Source organism: Gouania willdenowi, chromosome 9 (assembly GCF_900634775.1).
Source record: "Gouania willdenowi chromosome 9, fGouWil2.1, whole genome shotgun sequence".
NCBI classification, from domain to species: domain Eukaryota; kingdom Metazoa; phylum Chordata; class Actinopteri; order Blenniiformes; family Gobiesocidae; genus Gouania; species Gouania willdenowi.
In genome coordinates this window covers 31518889-31542051 of record NC_041052.1, presented here as the reverse complement: position 1 = coordinate 31542051, position 23163 = coordinate 31518889, and the positions used below count along the sequence as shown (strand labels likewise).

The 23163-nt window shown below is 37.5% G+C and overlaps 1 pseudogene; it reads left to right on the top strand.

Annotated features, from left to right (window-relative positions):
- The first annotated feature begins 325 nt into the window (after window positions 1–325).
- On the top strand, window positions 326–22116 carry LOC114470085 (uncharacterized; annotated as a pseudogene).
- Window positions 22117–23163: the final 1047 nt, after the last annotated feature.

Genomic DNA, 23163 nt, shown 5'->3' with positions numbered 1-23163 from the left:
TTCAAAAGGGACATATTATGAAAAATCCACTTTTGCAGTGTTTTTGAACACATGAGGTAACTTGAGTGTCCACCAACACACAACATGTGAAATAAGGTCCGTGTACTTTGCGGACATCCGTTTTTTGATTAGTAAAAATGAAACGGACAACGGAAAACAAACCGTTTCCCATGTTTCTATTTGTAATAAAACACCAAAAAAGAAAAACAAACTGATTTTCCGTTTTTTATTTGATGATGGAAAATAGATAATGAAAAACGGAAAATGGATCCGTCATCCGTTATTCGATTTTAACGTAATGATTTTTTTTTTTTGGGGAACCACGAGCGGAGCAACTACTTCCGGTAGTATACATTTAACCGTGCTTTAAACATGGAGAGTGACACGTTCGTGCTCTTTCGGGGCGGTAAACGTATTACCCTACAGGATGGCGATTTGTCTGTGGAAAACATCTGCAGAGTATTTCAGGTACAGTAATACAATTTCAACAATAGCTAGCTAGAGTTTCAAGTAAAAGTTTATATTTGGGCTCGTTTTCGTTACTATTTTTTTCTACCCAAACAACTAGGTCCGTCGCAGTAGTCTGTACCTTACAGACGATGCAAACAGAGCCATTATGCCTGAGCCAGCAGGACATTTTTCCACCTTGTATATGTCCAACCGCGGCCATTACGAGGTCCACGGAGAGCCAGAGCAAAGTCAGTCACCTGCAGGCAGAGCACCAGCACCTTCACCCACTCCTCCGCCCACTTTCCTCTTCAGCTTCATGCACCAAGCCTCATCTTCTTCTACTGGGAGTGCAGCTTCACATGGAGCTCCACGAGCTCGTGGAAGGTTTCCTCAAAAATCATTTCACAGGTACTGTTCATATGTTATGCAGCTGATTCCACCTGCTATCATTTCATCCTGTGATATGTGGTCATATTAGCCATGAAAACACACTTTTTTTCTTCTTTTTTATTGAGGGACATTAATTTTAACATAAATAGTGTCTACATAGCCTGGTTTTTTATTCAGTTGTATATTCCTGTAATTGTACAACATTGCTTCGGTTGAAAAGATAAATACTTTATCATATGTCATCTTGTTAAATTAATTATATGTACAAGAGCCAAGAAAGAAAAACTTGAATAAGTAAATACTTTTTTTTTTTTAATCCAGTTAATATTTGTTAAATTATTTTCTTTCAAACTTGCAGGGAATATATTTTGATGTTTTATGGTTTCATTAAAATGTACTTAAAAAAAAATAAAAATAAATATATATATATTTATTATTATTTATTTATTTAAATGCACTGACTGCACAGTACAACCTGTTACCCTAGTGGTGTCATCAAGCAGTACCTCAGAGAAGTTGTAATGTTCATCTCTCATGCACTTGTTTTAGGTTTAAATGTTTAATGTTCTGTTTAATTTTCAACTTTCTTCTATTTGTCAATTTTACCAGCCGCTCAATAGTGATTTTAAAATCATCTGATCTGATTCATCCCCAGGTCAATCAGTATTGGTGAAATGGTGAACGGCAAGATCAGTACCTCCATGGCGGTTGACATTTGCTTTTTGGAAGATGAGGCAACTGTTGAGGGAATAACCACAAAGGTGCAGGGTGCCTTGGATTCCGATGAGCCATTTACTTTGGCGGACAGCCAATTTAATGAGGACTGCGAAGGCTCAAGAAGTAAGTTATATGATCACAAAATATGTGGTTTTGGAATAAATCTAAAATTATTTTGCATGGATTGCTATTTAAGTGAGGTTCATATTTTATGACTCTTAAGATTCCAAGTTCTGGGCTTCAAACTCCAGGAAAATCTACGCTATCTCTGACACTGACTTTGTGGAGTTCCAGAATGGAAGATGACCTAAAGTAAGGTAATTACACACACACACACACACACACACACACACACACACACACACACACACACACACACACACACACACACACACACACAGAGAGGAGCTCCATTTCAATTCTTCTACTGTGAAAAACTGTCCCTAAAGTTGGGTGTGACGTATGCTGGTGGTCACAGTCCACAGTAGGACAGTAACTTCACTTATTCTGAAGTAATATGTTGGTTTTAAGGGTGTGATGATTCATGGATTTGATCGATGAATTTATTTATTTTCCTATGCTCTCTACTCCAGTGTTCCTCAAACTTTTTCAGACCATGGACCTCTTAATACATAAAAAACACTCATGGACCACTTACCTCAGAATGGCCCCAAAAATATATGCTAACAGGGTCACAAACCGGTCCACTGCACTGCTCAAATCAGACAATGCCACAAAAATAATATTTTTGTGATTTTAAATTCTAGTTTAGTTGATATTGAAAACACATGTCACAGGCAGTTTAAGAAACACTGAAATAAAAAAAAAATAATTCCATTTTCCATTTTAAAACATGGTATGTGCACTTGTCACCTCGCGGACCACTAAGGGACCACACTTTGAGAATCACTGCTCTACTCCCATCGATCTGTGCTCAGCTTGTTGATCTTCAGGGTGACAGAAATTAATCAAAAATAATTTTTAAAGGTAGTCAATGGATTCTATTGATATGTGGAAATAAGACATTGACACTAACACAGTAGTTTAGATGGATGTGTTTTTAAAGTGCTTTTAATGATAAAGACTTAACTGAACTCAGTCAGCCTGTCTGTGATACAATTGCTAATGAACAAAGCATGTAGACCAATGATTCTCAAACTGTGGTACGCGTACCACTATTGGTACGTGGCCTCCATCTAGTGGTACTCTAAATTGTGATGATTATTTATTGTTCTATCTTGTCTGCACATACTGTCAAAGTTCCACACTACAAGATGTGCAATCTTTTTAAGACAGCAATGCATTCAAATGTATTTGATTCATTATTCAAGTGTTTTATTTTCCTATATTTAAACAGCGTTACTGTTCAAACTGTGTGTAATGTTACAGTAGGTGTTAAAGTTTTTATTAACTATTTAGGCTGTTACGGCAAAATTTGCGGTTGACCTCATTTGGAGACATGATTTATTGCTCTGGTTGAGTGATGGAGTCCAGGCGAAGCATTGATGATTTTATAAAAAAAGGTTTATTATAAAACTAAGTAAAAAGAGTGTACAAAGATGGAACAAAAATTAGTGACCGTCCGGCCGGACGTTCGAAGGCAGAGTGAAAGACAATTCTGACACATCACGTATATTGCCCCTCCGTCCCCCTCCCTCCTCCCCCCCAGGAGATAAAGAGGACAGAGGAGGGGGAAAGAGGAGAGTGAAAATAAGAGACAGTTTTCTTCTTTGGGTCAAAACAACCAGTTCTGGTATCTGGTTGTCATGGGAGTGGAGGTGTGTGCGTTTATGTGTTTGTGTGTGTGAATGGATGTGTATGGGGTGTGTATGTGTGACTTTGGGTGTGTGTAAGCATGTGAGTGCGCACACAGAGTGCCTATGCGTCCTTGTGTGATTATTGTTTTGGGGAGATATCATGTGCTTTGAAAAAGGTGGCCTGACCCAGTGCTGGATGCAAAGATGAAGACATGAGAATAACACAATGGAAACTTACTACCCAAGGCTTAAGGATTAAAAATATATGAGTAAATATATTATTAAGCATAACTAATAATTTTGCCATAACAAGGCCTACGCTACTGTATTTCAATGTTGCTCATTATGGTGGTACTTGGAGAGCAAAGTATTTTCAGAGGTGGTACTTGGTGAAAAACGTTTGAGAACCACTGATGTAGAAGATGTGAGAAAGGATAGAGCCTCCTTTGGGTTCCACTGTGTGGAAACACTTTGTCTTGTTGTTTGAAAGGAGTTGCTCACTGTTTTTAGGATATGTAAAGGTTTTATCAAAATACCACCGAAACATGACAAATGTGTGAAACTTAAAGCTCTATGAGGTTTCACATGTTGATTATCTTAGTTTAAATTTGATTATTAATCATAATAATATGAAAATGCCAAAATTATGATACATTTTCCATTCATATTGCCCAGCTGTATGTTAATTGTTGCACCATTAATAATGTATATTAAAATCTTTAATTTGACATTTGTCTGACATTTAAGTAGAAGGTCCCAAGCAGAAGAGGTCATTTCTAATATGGACCACCTGAAAAAAGCTGCAGAGAGCCTCCCAGACATCACTTCATCTGTAAACCAGCTGTTTGAGCTTGCAAAGGCCAAAAGCGCAGTGGCAAAATCTCTAACTATGACTCCTATAAAGGACGCCTTCACCTGTATGATCTGTAGAGGTAAGAATATGTAACATTAGGTCATTGTATTGTACAAAAGATAACCAGTTGATGCTCTTTTTTGCACTTTTTCTTTTCTTTGTTTAAACCTTACAGCTGTGATGAAGCAACCTATGGTTTCCACCTGCTGTGAGTCTCTGCTTGGATGCCAAACATGTGCAGAGCAGTGGTTGACAACTTCTGATCTTTGTCTTTCCCTTTCCTGCAAGATGGGACAATGCAATAATATTTAAAGAGTTAGTGATAGATTAGGACTGCACCATTAATCACATCCTAATTGTAATCATGATTTTGATCATGATTAACCTGATTATTAATCTCATTTTTGCCCTCTAGTGTATTTAATCAGTTAGCCTTTAAATAATTCGAAAATCGTGGGATATTTTTTATTTATATATATAATTCTAATTTAAAACCTAATTTTGCACTGAAAACTTCACACTTTGTTTAAAATTAGTGCACAAAAGAAAATTGTTTGTTTTCCTCAAAGTGATAAATAATTGTGATTAACTGTAAAGCAATATTGATCAATATAATTATAATTTTGGCCATAATCATGCCACTCTTTTGGATCCAAAATTTCAATGAAATTAATATAAACATAAATTGCAGATTTCCAGGTTTTGATGACAGGACATGACTCAAATGCTCAGTCAATATTTTGCTCTCGTCAAAAACTTGGAACAGACACAGGGGATCAGTGGCACCAGGACAGAATCTATAAACTGAATAATCAGATAACAGATCCTTGAGTTGATACATTTTTATTTTTAACCGTTATTTTTCTAAACCTAAAGTTCATTGTAAATGTGTTCCCATTCAGAATCCATCTCAACAGCAAAAACTGTATTTTATATTACAGAAACAAAGTGATATGGTGTCTGTATCGGAGAATAAAAAAAGCAAATAAAAAAAAACCTAACTTGCATATTTTGTACATTTCATCTAGTAAGAAGAAAAAAGTACCTGGGATCCTGTGGGCATTCCATGCTGAAACTACATTTGTGAGGCCAATCTTAGCATCTGGCAGGTTAGGTTTGAGACGCAGTACTTGGATAAACTGTCCTCCATGTCCAGTTCTTCCTGGTCCACCAGCTGAACCAAAGCGGTCTTCAGTGGGTAGTTGACACGCGCGTTCACCTCAACCCACATTCTTTCGATCACATGGTTCTGTGTAGATATTATGTGTAGAGTTGGTCTGCATGTTCTCATAAGTAAGCACCCATTGCAAGACACCAGGATTGATTGACTTACTGTCTGAAGGTAGGGCAGCCTTTGAACATTGTGTCGATGCTCTGACAGCTTCTCCTGGATGAACAGCATCAAATAAAACTCTGTTCCACAGTCAACTCTGACCTGGTCCCAAAGTCCATAAGAAAGCACAGCAGGTCTGTGGAACAACAGGCAGACAGATGAATAAAATATTGGTTTTCAAACACATTTAACTATAATAACTCTGAGATATGTTCAGTTAAAATACAAAAATCAAATAAATGTACTAAACTGAATGATGACAGTTGATGATTGATTATTTTACCTGTACACATCCTCATAAATGATAATGTTGTTTTTTATTGGCATGGTAGAATGACCGACAACCTTTTTGCTGAAACCATCGATAGCCATTACATGGGTCACTCCAAACATGTTTAGCTTTTCATTTTGATCTACATGCACCTTGTGACCCATGTATTCTGCATTGTAGGGTATGGGGTTCAGATTTCTGGCACCCTAAAATATAAAATATATATTTTTAATTTTCTTAATGGTATTACTGTGTTTAATTGAATACAATATAATTGTGACCTTACCTGCTGTCTTTCAGTGTGGTAGGGTTGATTAACACTTTGCAGCATCCTGCCCACTCTGCCCTCAGATGCTTTCACTCCTTTAGAAGACAGATAGCCAGTCATCATTTTGTGGCCAAAGGATTTTCCGGTCTAGGGGAGAGGTCAAATATACAAAAAAAAAAAAGAGGGATATTTTCCCCATACTTCTTGCACATTTGGATAGCATTTAAGCTTGTTTACCCTTTGTTGAAACACACTAAAGGGTTTTCTGCAAAGGGATATATATTATATACACATGATTATTATGTATATAATTTTCAAGTAATATTGAATGCAAATACAAGGAGTATCCATAATTCTACATATGGTCCCACATAGAACAAGATAAGGCGGTTATGATTTTGATGAAGCATTAGTCACAAGTGGTAATGACATATTTCATGTTTGGGATTAAATTCACCCCAGACCTGCTGTGCTTTCCCATTTGTGGGAGCAGGTGAGAGTTGAGGGACATTAAATTTCGCATGACTCGTCCAGGAAAAGATGGCACAACAAAGTCGCAATGTTTGAAAAGCTACAGTTTTATATGAATGGTAAAGCATAAGTCCTTTAGTAGATACGGTGATGATTTAGAAAAATAGCCTTACCTCTGCAATACCTTGAGCGACTTCAGCTGCAAGCTGGCTATCAGAACAGAAGTCCCTAACAAGCCCCTGCTCAGCACACCATCTCCGCACGTTCCTCTGAGAAAACCCCCATCTTGTGCCAAAATGGGTACATAAAGCAGCCGCAATATCCCCGCAAAACATTCCATATCTTCTTTTTTCCAAAATAAAACTCGCATATTCATCCAAAGACATAATCATTTTAAATCCCGAGCCTTGTCCCGCCGACGTTCACCTTCTCGTCTTCTTCGCGTAACACTTCCGGTTCACGGTTGGCTGCAGAGAAGAAGAATTAAAAAAAAAAGTGTTGGTCCTTCCCAAATAAAATCGGATAACGGACGACGGATCCATTTTCCGTTTTTCATTATCTATTTTCCATCATCAAATAAAAAACGGGAAATCAGTTTGTTTTTCTTTTTTGGTGTTTTATTACAAATAGAAACATGGGAAACGGTTTGTTTTCCGTTGTCCGTTTCATTTTTACTAATCAAAAATCAGATGTCCGCGAAGTACACGGACCAAATAAACCATCCAGTCCTTTGTTTGTGGTTTGTGTAAGTCTTACAACACAGAGGAAAGTGCCCTGTTTTAAATTTTCTCAGTTTGTGATGTCACAAGCTAAATCTGGAAAGAAAATCCCCTCCCCGAGTGGGAGGTCTTTGCAATTCTAGGGACACACCCCCCAAAATGGAGCATTCTGAAAGAGCTGGATTATACAGGGTCATAAACCTCTGCTGTTGCTTGATTCATGTTATGTTTTGTTTAAACTCCAGCACAGATTTGTCATTTAGACCTCAGGGAACTGTTTTAAAAGGTGAAAAATAAGTATAATATTTCCCCTTTAATAGTAAAATGTGGTAAAGCTTTATATGAAACATATTTTATTAATTGTTAACTACATTGATGTAGAACCCAGTTTTGCATTAATTTATAACTGACAATTTTTATAGAATTTTCATGGCAATTATAATTACAAACTCAATAACAATTAAATTGCAATTACGCCAGCAACAGTTAAAAAAAAATAAAAAATGCAATTATGCCATAATTTTGTGCGTTAACAAAAAAAGACACATTCTAAGTCGTGTTTCATGCTAAATAGAAGAGGGACACTAGATAACCAATGCTGAGAAAAACTACGTTCTGAGCTGGAGTCAAAGTGAGATATTTCAAGCCTTTATTTGTTATAATTCTGACGATTATGGCTTACACCTTATAAAAACCCAAATTAAAATCTCAGAAAATTAAAACATTAAATGAATAAAAAATGATTTCAAATACAGAATTGTCCCCTCTTTCTCCCTAAATAAAAAAAAGAATCCCAAACATTTGATATTCAGCTGACACACACACACACACACACACACACACACACACACACACACACACACACACACACACACACACACACACACACACACACACACACACACACACACACACACACACACACACACACACACACAAACAAGTAAGAAACCAGTTTGCATACATTTTTATCTTAAATCTTGAGTAAAAAAAAAAAAAACAACGTCAGTCAATTGGTTCATGTGAAGCACAAAGTTGGAAGGAATAAATTACACACATTAACGCAGAGACAACAAAGTGAGCAGGATTGTAACGGGAGAAGAGAAGGATCAGTGGATATTGGATGTTGGCTGGTTGGATGTTGGCTGGTTGGATGTTGGCTGGTTGGATGTTGGCTGGTTGGATGTTGGCTGGTTGGATGTGTGACGTGTTCCAGTGGTTAAAAAAAGACCAGTCAGATCACAAGCTCTGAACCACTCGTCCTGAGCCTGAGAGCTGCAGACTGAACACTGAAGGTTAAAAAAGGGATTTTTACTCTCATCATCATCATCATCATCATCATCACCATGCCAACCGCTCTGAGATCATGTTGATAAAACAAACACAAATAGTGTTTAGAACTTACAGAAAGAAAAAAAAACACTGATCAGTATTGAAATAATGCAAAGCTTTTATTTATTCATTTTTTTTTTTTTCAATTATTTTTTACATACCTCTACTGCATGGTGTCATACTGAATTATACATTTTCATTGAAAGTTTCTATTTTAAAACTGAGGTTCGTGGCCTCTGTTGTGGTCAGTTATTTACTGTAGAAGGCATGGAATACTGTAGAAAAATTATATATATATATATATATATATATATATATATATATATATATATATATATAATGCCGATTGTATGTTAAAGCAGCTGGTTTTAAAGTCTTAAGGCTCCAAACTACTACTGCACCAAACCCTCTATATATATATATATATATCAGAGTAGATGTACAGTATGGATGGATGGAGGATTTGGTACAGCAGTATTTTGGAGCCTTAAAATTTTAAAACCGGCTGCTTTAACATACAGTCGGCCTTATTATAATATGTTAAGGAAATTAAGTGTACAGTGCAACATTTTGGAGTAATTAAACATCCTTTAACACGTTACAAAACACTGAACCATTGCTTTAATTAAACCCCAACAGATCGTCTTATTCTGTAGTTATTAGGTGTACTTTCTTAAAGTTGTGCCATTTGTTATGTTATAAATGTTTTGGTAATTGGCTACGTGCACAATATGGCATCCATAAACTTCCTGTCACAGTTTGTGTGGGCAAGGACTTCTGGTCCCAACGTCCTGTCAATCAACCTGGATTGTTGTTGTTATTGAAGACATCCAGCGTTGGAAAAAATGAGTCTGTTCAGTGTCCAAAAGAGGAGATTGGCCTATAAATACAGTTGCACGATACTCAAGATACCCACGGTACCCAACGGTGCCAAATTGTAACGGTTCCTACTATACTATAAATTCTACACGATGGTATTATCGTGGATTACGATACTAATGGTGCCAGTTTTGCTACATAGCGGCTGCCTCTACTTTCCTTCTGGCTTCTCACTGCACAGTCTAAGCTCACTGCACACTATTCACTTGAAAACATCCCAACATGGCAACCATTGCAACCGAACTCCACAGCTGCTGAATGATTGGCTGTTTGCCTGTTTCTGGTGACGTCCGGAGTTATGATAGGCTGTTTCTGCATGCTGGGTGTGGCCGTCTGTTAGCTGATTGGCTGTTCATGTGTTTCTGCCGGCATGAAGGAACTGAAGACAGCTCCGCTTCAACAGGAACTTTTATCAAAACAAACAACAAGCTAGAGTTCTGTCTCACCTGGACACGCGCACGGCTTACAGTCACAAACACGACACAACTCATGGCAGAAGCTCCGGGCCCGAGCGGTGAGTTTGCCGCGGCGGCGTCGTCGTCAGTGGCATCACTAATTTTGCTCAAAAAACCAAACTCCAAAAGTTCATTTGGAACTATTTTGGTTTTATAAGCTCTTGCTTCGGCCCACTCCTTTTGAGCAGAACTTTAACTGCTCAAATAAACAAATAAACTAAACTAAACTAAATTAAACGAGGCAGAGACGGTAAAGCAATAGGAGATCCACTGTGCAGGTGCTGTCACCAGCTATAGGAGCCAAAGGAGGGAATACTTTTTTGTTTGTTTTTTCCACACAGACTCAGAGCAGTCTTTTTTTATTTTTTATTTTTTTTTTTATTTACAGAGATATTTGCAATCTACAAACAATATTTACAAATTATATACATACAAAGGAGAGATCACATCCAATCTCATAAAACACCAGTGATGTCATAAAATGCATACAAATATAGTTTTCTCAGGGAATCAGTTCCTGTTTATTATATTTTATTTTCTATGGTTTATTATGTTGGAGATAAAGCATTATTGTCAAATATATATAGTTTAGTTATTTATTTTTTTTGGTCGACTAACCGCGACGTGTGCCATAGTCTTGGTTGACCAACCATTTCCTTGGTTTCCTTGGTTGACTACAGCCCTAGTATTTTTGTTTTGTATGCATTTCTCTCATTTTGTGTTTTTTTTTTTGTTGCGCATTAGCAGTAATTTTGCATATTTTTGCTGTTTTGTATACTTTTCTGTCATTTTGGTAGCTGCCAAAAATTACACCATGTCTGTTGTTTTTGTGTTTGCTTTGTGTGTTGTTAGTCAGTATGTGCATTTTGAGTATTTTGTGTGGGATGTTATGAGTAAACTTGTGTATTTTTGTTTTCATTTTGTGTTTCAGAGTCATTTCTGTTCTCATTTTGTTTTTTTTTTCTATTTTTGTTGTTGTCTTATTTGTTTTTTGTGAGTAAATGTGTGTGCATCTCATCTGTTGTGATTTGTGCAATTTCTTTTGTAATTTCTATATGTTTTGAGTAATTTTGTGTTTTTTGCTGTTTTGTGTCTTTTTGGCCCCATGTCTGATTAGAAACGAACCCAGGAAACATCACATCCTCCCATTTAGACAAAACACATACAAACCAGCCTTAAATCTGAGCAAAATGTTTTATTTGGGTTTATTTTTCGTCTTTGGCTTAAATCCATCCAGTTTGACAAAAAATGTACAGCACTTGGACAGGAATATGATACGAAAATACACAAAACCATTACAAAAACACACAAAACAACTAGAAAACTATTCACAATTAGGTCAAAAATGCACAATATGACAATTGGGATACAAAAAATTACAACAACAAAACCTCCCACAGATTGACAACAATAACACAAATCAACTGGAAAAGATCTTTAATAGGTATATTCATTATTATTTTACATGCTTGCTTTGTGAACACATTGTAAAGTTTAAACTACATCTTTTATTTTGTAGAGCAGACGTTGGCAACTGGAGGCCTTCAGTCCAGTTTTGAGCAGCTTTCAAATTTAACCCACAAAATGACTCCAAAAATACACAAAATGACAGAAGATTGTACAAAATAACAATACACAAAATGAAAGAAAAATTCAAGATTCAAAGTGTTTATTGTCATATGTGCAGTTAGAAACACGTTTCCCTGTACAATGAGGGGGGGGGGGATGAATAGTTTGTTAGACTCTGATCACTCATTTAGGAGTCTAATGGCAGAGGGGAAGAAAGAGTTTTTGACTCTGCTGGTCCTGCATTTCACAAATAGACAGAATGAAAAGAAAAATACACAAAATCACTCCAAAAACATACAAAATACACAAAATAAAAGTAAAATATACATGATTATAACAAAAAGACACAAAATCACTCCAAAACTACACAAAAATAAAAGTAAAATATACATGTTGATCATGTGACATGTGATCAGATTCAATCACATGTCTGTGGCTCTGCCCACCATGATAAAAGTATCCTATCTCTGATCTCATTTGATTGGAAAAACACTCATTGAATTTGTATCAAATATCAGTTCTAAATGATGAGTTTTATGAATCCACATCAGAGCTTCTGTGTGTGTGTGTGTGTGTTTTATTATTTTCCTATGACTTCCTGTGTGTGTTACTCTTGTCCTATGCCTGGTGCTCACACAGTTCCAAACAGAGCTCTGCTCTGTGAGGCTTTCTGGGACTTTCCCACATTTGCTTATTGTGTGCAACTGTCAGGGCATTGATGGCTTTCACTCTCACTTCCTGTTTCTCTCTAACTACTAATAAACCATCAGCTGAAGAAATGAAAGTGAAAGGATGCAGAATGAGCTCCTTCTTGAGAATCAGCAGCTTTGATTCAGAAATGGCTTCTTTATTCACTTTGTTTACTGCACCTAATCACTCACCGTGCAGGTGATTTGTTCTTTTCTGTGTTTTGTTTGTTTTTGTTGCAGTTTTTTTTGTGTACTCTTCAATCAATCAATCAATCTTTTATTTGTATAGCGCCAAATCATAACCAATGGTATCTCAAGGCACTTTACAGTAGAGCAGTCTTAAGGACGGACTCTTCATTTTATGGATACACACATATGCATATATACGTATATACACATACATATGTATCCCACACCCAACATGAATTCATCATGGCGGCAAGGAAAACCTTCTGTTAAGCAGCAGGAACCTTGTGTGGATCCCATTCCTATGATGAACAGCCATCCACGTTATGCTGTGTTGGGTGTGTGCAGAGAAAAGGGTGGAGACAGAGCCGCTGAGTCTCTGTAACTCCACACTGAGGATCCCACGGACCTGCAAGACAAAAGCCAGAAGGAGTACAGGAGCAAACACACAAGGGAGTAAGCAGACATAGAGGGAGTGTTTGAAAGAGGAATGGGACCCTCTCCGGTCCCTCTCTAACCTAAATGACCTCTCTCTTAACGCCCTCTCCAACCTCTCTCCAACCGAGCATGCCAGACCCCCCCCCCCCGGCAGTCTATGCCTATTGCATCTTAATTATGAGCTATGAGCTGGTTCCTAACTAAAAGCTTTATCAAAGAGGAATGTTTTGAGCCTAACCTTAAAGGTAGAGAGGGTGTCTGCCCCCCGAACCGTGGTTGGTAGATGGTTCCAGAGAAGTGGGGCCTGATAACTGAAAGCTCTTCCTCCTATACTACTTTTAGAGATGAATGGAACAACGAGTAGTCCAGCATTTTGAGAGCGTAGTGTTCTGGGGGGATTGTATGGCACTACAAGCTCCTTGAGATAGACTGGTGCCTGTCCATTTAGGGCTTTATAAGTGAGAAGAAGAATCTTGAATTCTATTCTATATTTTATGGGAAGCCAATGCAGAGAGGCTAATACAGGAGTAATGTGATCTCTTCTCCTAGTTTTAGTCAGTACACGTGCTGCAGCATTTTGAACCAGCTGAAGTGTCTTAAGCGACTTGCTCGGGCAGCCTGCTAAAAGAGAATTACAATAATCCAGTCTAGAGGTAACAAAAGCATGGACTAGTTTTTCGGCGTCGCCCTGAGACAGGATAGATCTGATTTTAGCAATGTTACGGAGATGAAAGAAGGCAGTTCTTGAAGTTTGTTTTATGTGAGAGTTGAAGGATAAGTCCTGATCAAATAGAACCCCAAGGTTTCTAACAGTTGTGCTTTGTGCCAGAGTAATGCCATCTAGGGCAGTTAGGCTAGCATAGGTTTCTCTAAGGTGTCGCGGGCCCAGTACAATGACCTCAGTCTTGTCTGAGTTGAGAAGAAGAAAATTTTGGTCCATCCAGGCCCTAATGTCCTTTAGACAGGCCTCAAGTTTAGATAGCTGATTTGTCTCACCTGACTTCATTGATACATACAGTTGGGTATCATCAGCATAGCAGTGGAAGTTAACAGAGTATTTTCTCATAACATTACCAAGGGGGATCATATAGATACAGAAGAGGATTGGACCTAGCACAGAGCCCTGAGGAACCCCGTAGCTTACTTTAGTGTACACAGAAGACTTATTATTCACGTGTACAAACTGGTACCTATCAGATAGGTAGGACTTAAACCAGTTTAGGGCAGTCCCTGTGATTCCAAGTAATTTCTCTAATCTCTCTAGTAGAATATAGTGATCTATAGTGTCAAAAGCTGCACTAAGATCTAATAAAACCAGCACTGAGAGTCGTCCTTCATCTGAAGCCCAGAGTAGATCATTAGTTACTTTAACTAAAGCAGTCTCTGTGCTGTGTTGAGCTCTAAAGCCTGACTGGAAGTCCTCGAACAGGCTGTTGTTTTGAAGAAATTCACAGAGCTGAGCTGCCACAACTTTCTCAAGAATCTTTGAAATAAAAGGAAGATTAGATATAGGCCTGTAGTTTGCTAAAGTGCTGGAATCAAGAGTAGGTTTTTGAGAAGGGGTTTGATTACAGCTACTTTAAAGGACTGTGGCACGTAGCCTATTGATAGGGATATATTTATTGTCTCCAACAAAGATGGGCAGACTAGGGGAACAACTTCTTTAAACAGCTTAGTTGGGATCGGATCTGAAAGGCAGGTCGATGGTTTGGAGGATGAAATAATAGAGTTAAGTTCCTGAAGTCCTATATGTGTGAAACAGTTTAGGTTAGGCCTATTTACATTTAATGGTACAGCAGGCCCAGGTGAAGGCAGGGAGTGGCTAATTTTATCTCTAATCTTGTGAATTTTATCGTTAAAAAATGTCATAAAGTCCTCACAGCTGAGGGCTAGAGGAATCATGGGCTCAATAGAGCTCTGACTTTGTGTTAGCCTGGCTACAGTGCTGAAAAGGTACCTCGGATTATTTTTATTTTCTTCAATTAGTGAGGAGTAGTATGTAGATCGACTATGTCGTAAGGCTGTCATGTATTTACTATGGCTTTCTTGCCAAAGTATTACAGCAACAAGTACTCTTGTTGCTGTTTTTGTGCTATTTTATTAGGCCCGAGCGCCACGAGCTGGCGAACAGCCTTGTGCTCTCGTAGTGGCCATACTACAAGGGAGGAGGTGGAGCCTATGCGAACGCCACGTGCCCGTCAGTGACAAGGGACCCTTGTCACGTCGTAGATTGGAATTAGTATTTTCCCATAATTATCCCATATTTTAATGTAATAATAATTAAAAGATGTCTTACTAAACTGAACGCCGTCACTAGCTGCGCAAGAACTGCCATCTGAAGTGTCCTGAGTGGCAGTTCTCGCGAGATTAGTACCAACAGCGGCAACAAACCCGGAAACAACTCAGAAAACAGATGAAAGAATGAAGACGTTCCAGCGAAAAAAAACAAAGAACTGGTGTAAAAACGTTGTGAAATGTGACAGAGTTTATCTTCCTAAAGAGCAGCAGGATGTGACACAGTTACACGTTCTGTTAGATTAATAACTGAGATTTTAACATCTACCACAGTGGAAGGAATGACGGAAGTCACCATGAAAAATCAATCAATCACAAGCTCCATAAATTTACACTGCTTTAAAAAAGTGTTAAAGAATGTAAAGTCTGCAATAAATGTGTTTAATAAGTCATTAGTGAATACCAGAGAACCACGAGTGAGCATGAAAAAATATCAGAAATTATATAATGAAAATAAAATGTTAATCTTTAACTTAAAGACAAGCAATGTGAAATTAACAGTAAATATGCAACGTGTTGACTTGTATATGAACTGTAAGTCTATTAAATAAACACGTGCTTCATATACACATTTATGTTTTTATTTAGGCTGTTTTATAATTTAGGAATTAGGCCTGGGCAATATATCGAGATTCAAGATGTATCGATTTTTCTATTTTGGCGATATAGAAAACTATAATATTTCATGTATCATATGAAACAAAATACTATAGGAGAACATGTAAAGCTCATTTAGATGATTGATGAGTGCACATATTGTGCAGCTGTTTGTTAATAAATTTTTGCATCAGCAAATTTAACCCAGAATTGTCTTTCTGGTCAGACTTTATTTGATAAAATTATCGAGATTTTTATCATATATCATCATTTTGAGAAAATATATTGAGATATGAGTTTTGGTCCATATCACCCAGCCCTAGGAGGAATGTTCACAGCATTTTAATGTTAATAAAGGTCGACCTACCGGATTCTAATCACATAATTGTATTTAGTAAGTGGTTGACAAGTGGGTATTTTACATTTCTTATACATCTATCTTAAAATATAAGGGAGACTGGAGCTTGGTTAAGTGGGTGGGACGTCTCGTAGTGGGCGCCAGAAAATTTCCCTTATTTTCAATTCCAAAACTTGACAGGTATGTATCTGATAATGAGTTACATAAAGTTATGGTTAATAAATAACTCTGATTTCCTATAATTAAACCAGATCAAGCTGATGATTTAATCATTTCGTATATTTAGGTGTAATAATCTCAATAGTTACATTAGACTAATGGGATCAGCTTTGTCTGTGAACACGTGAAATATAATTTAAAAATATTACGTTTCGCAAGTTTGGACGGATTAATAGTGACATTAATTTTTATGTTAACATTTATTTCACACAACGTGTGACATGTTTAACTTTTACTCTTCCATAGTAAAGTGTTAAATCTGACCATAAACAAATCGATGGCTCTCTGTGGCTTCATGACAGTAAGACGTGTTTTTTATTTGGTCTGTTCCTTATATGGAGTGGTTAGCATTAGCTCTTAGCCCAGTGTGTCGGTGGGTTAGCTTAGCATAGTTAGCTTTAGTTGAGTTTCCAGTTCATAATTGTTCCTACGGGTTCATCTCTGTCCCCGTGTTTGTGGAACTTTGGGTGGACATGACGGAGGAACTTGAATCGGTTCACTTTGTTGGATGGTTGTCTGGTTTTAACCAAGTAGCGGTCCATGATGTATCGCAGCTCGGCAGCTTCAGGTGACGAGCACCGCCGTGTATGTGTGTGAGCTGGGGGCAGGAGGGGTGGTGCACACAGCGGTACAAGTAGCGGAGGCTTCGCTGCGGAGCTCCCGTAAACAACGTTTTGCTCCAGGGAATAATAAGTTGACAACATACAGGGGCAGTTTTGGCTCGTGGAACAAGGTTTTTATGGGCATTTTTACCTAAATTGTGTGTGTGTGCGTGCGTGCTTGCGTGCGTGCGTGTTTGTCAGATACGTCAGCTGTCAGCCTCTGTTTGATAGCACGCAACTTTAAGTCTCGTCTATTCTACTTTTACAACATACCAGCCGGTATGTTGTAAAATGTAAGTCCTGGATTGTTGGTTCTCCTATTTGTGAAATCAACAATAAAACATGATGGCATCGTGTTGTTTTTAGAAGAAAGAAAAGTCGTGTGCTGATAAAAAAATGCAGTTCTCAGGTTGTTTTGAACCGAGCTTGCGCACGCATTCACCTAATTTAGTATGCATACATCACACATGCCTTTAAGGAACTAAAAATGTTTTATTTTTATTTTCAAATATTTATTTTTTTACCATTTTTCTGCAACAACACCACACTTACCATATTTTTGTAACCTATTTTCATCACTTTTTCTTGCCATATTTTTGCTCCTATTAAAGCATTTTAATACATTACTCCAAATTCTGCCACTTCTCAAATGCCATTTCTGCACATTTTTTCCCACTTTCAAGACATTTTCACCACTTTTAAATCCTTTCCACCACTTTTCCACCTTATGTTTAAGGACAGCAGGTGACATAAGAAAATCTCCCATAGTAAAAATACACTACACAGCAAAAATTGGAGTGTTAATATTTCAGACGTAAATGAATCAGAGTTGATTTCCACTCTTAGGGTGTTATTTTAACACATTCTGATTCAAATGGTGTTCAGTGTTGGAGTTGTTTAACAGAGTTAGTCACGTCCAAGCAAATCAACACTGTAGCGATGTCCTCCTTACATCTCTACAGTGTTAATGTGCCTTGCTTCAGCAATGCCCCTGGACTTCAGGCTTGAAACCCCGTGCATTGATGCTGTGCGCGCCATTTTCCATCTGCTAGAGCTGCTGCTGAAGTCGAGAGGAGTTTTTCACTGAAGGTAAGTTAACTAATTCAAAATTATCAATAGTGTCAAATGACAGGCAGCATTTGAAAATGAAATATCTACTTTCTAATATATTTTATCTATGAGTTGGACATTAACATGCGGTTGCACCGGAGCGGGTGAAGATATTGTCAATTAATGTCGGTTCGGTTCGGGTTGGGGCGGGTAATTTGAACGGACAGTCACCTTTTCGTGTGATGTGTCCATGTATAATAACATGTAAATTAAAAAGGTACTGTGTGTGTGCGTGAAGTTATGTGTTTGGGCTCCCATTGGCCAATTTAGAACATTACGACTGTCCATGAATGCATCACACCTGCACAGCTCATCAGCGCTGGCTAGCACCGTGAGGCGTGTGCACCATGTGGAATATCCTTTTTTCTTTACTAACCGTAACAACATGGAGGAGGAAGTGCGGTCAAAGATAAGGTCAGGAGTTTGCAGTTATTTTGTTACGCTTGCTTGGTGAAGAAAGCACCTGTTCACCGAAGTGTTCGGTGAAATGTGCTAATGATGCAGCTGTTGCAATATGGAGTCTGTTTCCACTTTCCATGCATACTAGCTAAAATATAACGGATTACTATGACCATTATGTCTGTGGATTTTATTCTTGCTGGTTGGGTTGGGGCGGGTTCTGTAAATAGAGGCAGAAGCTCGGGGCAGGCGGTGCGGGTTGGTTTTAGCCATTTATGCTGGTAAGAAATGTAGAGGTCAATGGTATGACCCAATCCAATTCCAGATGGTGTAACCTATATATTTTTTTCTCGAATCTGTCAACAGTGTTAAGTATATTGTGGAATTAATGTAATTCACTTTTGCAGTGCAAAATAATTGTTTTTCTTTTCCTTCTAGGGTTTTCCGATTCCTCCTTGTCCTCTCCATCTGAGTGGTCTGAATCTAGCTTCAGTTCAAGTGCATCAACTATACTTCTAGATGAGGTCCCTAGGAAGAAATCCAGAGTTGAAGGAATAATCAATGCAGCGTCTGCTAAAAAGGTTGCAACAATGCTCACTTCTCACAGATTTCTTTAAATGTATCTATCTATTATTCTGCTGTTAATCACAATTTTTCTTGGCTTTCTTTTTTTTCCCTTAAGTTGATCGAAACATTACTTGAAACCAGTTCAGGTGGTAAAGAGGTTCTCGAGGAATATCACACAACACAAACTCTTACAGATGCTACCAGAAGAAAACTGGTCAATATAATAGTGGCCCACATGATTGATAAACATGGGTAATCTTGTCCTCTTTATTAAGACTTTGATAAGAAAAATAACTGTTTAACCATTACATAAAGAATGCAAATAACATAAATAATTCCAACTCAATCTTTCTTCTCAGGCACATCCCCACCAAAGCTGTTAGAGAAGAAATATGCTCTGGGGAGAGTGACTGTGTTCCCGTCCCTCAAAGACCCTTACTCCAAGAAAGGCTATGTATGTTATTTTACTTTTATTTATTTTGGTTTTTTTTACATAATTTGTATGTTTTGGGTTGTGTTTGAGGGGATGTTCAAATTCTAAGATTACTTATGAGTGACAACACATTGTGAATTAATTTCCATTTTAGGAACACTTCTATGATGCTGCAAGCAGCACAGGCTACATTTCTTGGTGTCTGAAGACAGTCAAAAGAAAGAGTCGACGAGGATCTGTAGCTCCAAATAGCCCCACTGGCTTTTCGCAAGGGGGAGGAGGAGGTAACATACTTGCTAAGTGCCTTTTAGACTATAGTCACTATTTTTGACGTCAACCAGTATAGAATTGAATGAAAAGGGTTTAAGGGTCTAATGTTCTCACCTTTTCCACAACTCTGTTTGTAGGTCTGAAATGTTATTTTGTTTTTATTTACCTATCTGATCAGCAGATAGGGCTTATTTTCTTTAAACTGTTGTGTTCTTTCCTTCAGGGGGCCCTAATTTGCAACGATCCAGGGATGTTGACAAGCAGCTTGAGGGAGATGCCTGCCAAGAGGCAATCTCTTTGCTCAACCATGCAACTTCTTTAATTCTCCAAAAGATGAGAGAGACATTTCAACATCGTCAAACTTATCAATGACCCTGCCAAAATTCTTGATATCCTGTCTATCTTCCCAAGATTCATGGATACAAAAGGATTAGTAAGTATGCAGTGGTCTATGTTGAGAAGGACTTGAAATTTGGTTCTGAAGGTGGTAGTAATATATTTTCTTTCTCACAGGTGAATCAAGACTTCACTCTTCTGTTTGATGATGAGGTATCCACCAGACTGCTTCAGAAATGGGATCCGATCTTCAGATCTAACGTCATCAAAGAGGCCAAGCAGCTCACCTCAACACCGGAGCTGCGTGAATTGGTTCAGTCAGCAGAGAGTCAACCAGGAAGTGATGAGGCAACAAGTGAGTTTTGCTCTTTAGAATTTGTTACAAGCAGTTACATTCCAAAACTCTATTAAATAATTATTAATTTTTTTGTAACTAAATTTCTTCAATGAAGATTGTTTATTTATTCGCTAAGAAATAAACATGAATGACTCAAAAGAAGATGTTTACTGCCTACTACTAAGTGAAGGCTTATGGTTGGTCACTAGTTGATAATAAAATTTAAAGCATTATATTCACCATTTAAACATTTGAGGATTGATGTTTTTAAATCAGATATATTGGGGGCTATATTCTCTCAGCTCTTGCTTCACGAACATCCTTTAACTGTCAATTTACAATTTATTGCAGCACACATCAACTTAAAAAATTCAGGATTTTCAATCTTTTCAACATTGTAACTGCTTTTAATCCTTTGCAAACCATTCTGTTCAGCCTCCAGGATTCACAAACTTTCAACAGGAAAATGCTCTTTATTCTAATCTCGTTTTAATTAAAAATATCAAATTTAATTAATGCATTTCAAAGTATTTGCAGTCAATTCATTCTGTCTGTTCTTTGTCTATAGCTTATGACAAAGAGATGGCCTCCCTTTTGTTGCTGTTATATCTCCTTCCGCCACCACCTGGGGGACCGAAATCTCCAAAAATAAGCGCCTCTGATGCAGTCAAAAAAATTGTCGTCTTTCACAAGGTAATTTAATATTTATTCATTTTTATCATGTTTAAAGGTGGTCAAGAGGTGGATGAAACAAATTAGACAAGTTACAGAGGGTGTTTGTGTTCACTTCTGTCATGCTGTTTTCTCTGATTTAACTTGTGTCAAATGTCCCCTGTCCTTGTGTAAACCCTTAGTCTTGCTGCAGTTTGGAGGAGCATCTTCGGAATCAGCAGTGCCAGCAGCCATACCTCCTAGCCGTTGGTCGCCAGAAGAGGAACATCGACAGCTTCTACATCTCCATGGACAAACATCTCATCCCTTGCCAGGCAAACCGTTTCATTGGGGCATTTGATGAGCTATTTAAAGCTCATTTTGTATTCAATGCGTCTTATGATAGGGCACTTGTACATTTCTACACCTTTCTTCAGACAACAGTTTATAATATTGATATGGGAAAAATGAAGGAGTCGCCAAGAGTTCAAGACATGAGAGCCAAACTTCTTAACCAGGAAGTACTTCTCACAACCCTTAGTTAAAGGCAAGGCAGTCTCTTGGAGGTTTTGCGAGGATAATGTTGATGTGTTTTTTGTGTAAGGAAATTTATCCCAGCAGTCAGCAGTTGATTTCCCATTTAAGAGTTGAACATTGTTATTATCCTGGGCCTAAGTATAAGTTGCTTTGCTGTCAGCCAAACTGCAGACTTCAGTTTCAAACTTATGCAGGCTTTAGGAAGCACCTCAATATTGTGCACAGTAATATTCAGGTATTTGCTCAAAATTCAGTTGTTGCTCGTTCATTTGGTGACCAAGTTTCACATGGTTTGGATGACCAAATTGATTCCCCAAATCTTTCTCAAAGTTCATCCAATGTTCTTCAGGTGTCTAGTTCTTCACATGTTCCAGAAAGCCGTGTTTCAGGACCTACCTGGCATTTATCCAAAGAAAGTCCAGTCAGACAAGGTTGTGCCGGGTTGCAGTCAACCTCCCAATTCTGAACCTCAATGTATACCCATCACACTGCTTACATACCATTTACACTGACTGATGTCCACCCCATGCTCATTCTCATTCCACTCACACATAGTTTAGCACCAGGTGTTTCCATGCAGGCAGACCTGCTAATACTGTATCATGTTTTTCTGCAGTCTATACCTTCTCCTCGCTCTTCTCTCTCTTTTCTGTTTCAGGTGCTTTGAGATTACATTTGTTGTAATTAGCGCTATATAAATATAGTTGAATTGAATTAAATTGAATAAATTATTGTAATGGCCAGTCAACCACTCTCGGTGGTGGGCGGGGCTAGAAGCGGTGCTACAGATAGCGTTGTCTGACCCAACTTATGAACTGTTATGTAGAAAGACTATTTCAGACTAAATTCATCAGCTTCATCAGTTGCTCTGTTTATTTCATATCACAGATATTCTAACTCTGTGTTTTTCAACGCCTGAAATGTAAATGCGGTCGCATGAAGTGTCAAGTAATAAATAAATAATAACCATTACTGATTTAAAATATATTTTAAAATTTAAAATTATTATTTTTTAAATAAAGAAAAACACAAAATCTTAACAACTGTATTCTATACTTTCACTTTGTCAAATATAAATCTAGTTCAAATGAAATGCAGTTTAAAGAAAATCAAGAGAAATATGAAGAAAAATAAATAAATGAATAAAATGCAGTATAAAAATATCTGAGCTGGTGAATCTTGTCACTTTTGTGCACTAATCCTGGCTACTCTGTGTTTGTTACACATCATAATAGCAATCAATAATGATCACAAACTAATGATATATATAAAAAAAAGTCTTGTGGTATCAAAATGGCTATTTTGCACTGTTCAGTTTCCACTTCTCTGGAATGTTCTACCAAGTGCAGGTTTTTATTTAAATACACAAAAACACATTTGTTTTAGAAAGTTTACCAAAAATCTAAAAAAAGCATGAATAAAGCCAGTTAAATTAACTTTGTGCTTTGTGATAAATGCAATCATAATATTCTTTATTCATATTGCACATCATGTTAGCACTCAGTGATGGAAATAATAAACACTATTTTGTTGTTTAAGCTCATTTATTGTTTTCATTGATTCAGTCATAAACCAAAACCCATTTAAAATGGAAAAACATAGCTTCTCAAATTTAGATGAATCAAGATTCATTAATTAGATTATTTTTTTCCATTGAGTACCACCACTAATAAAC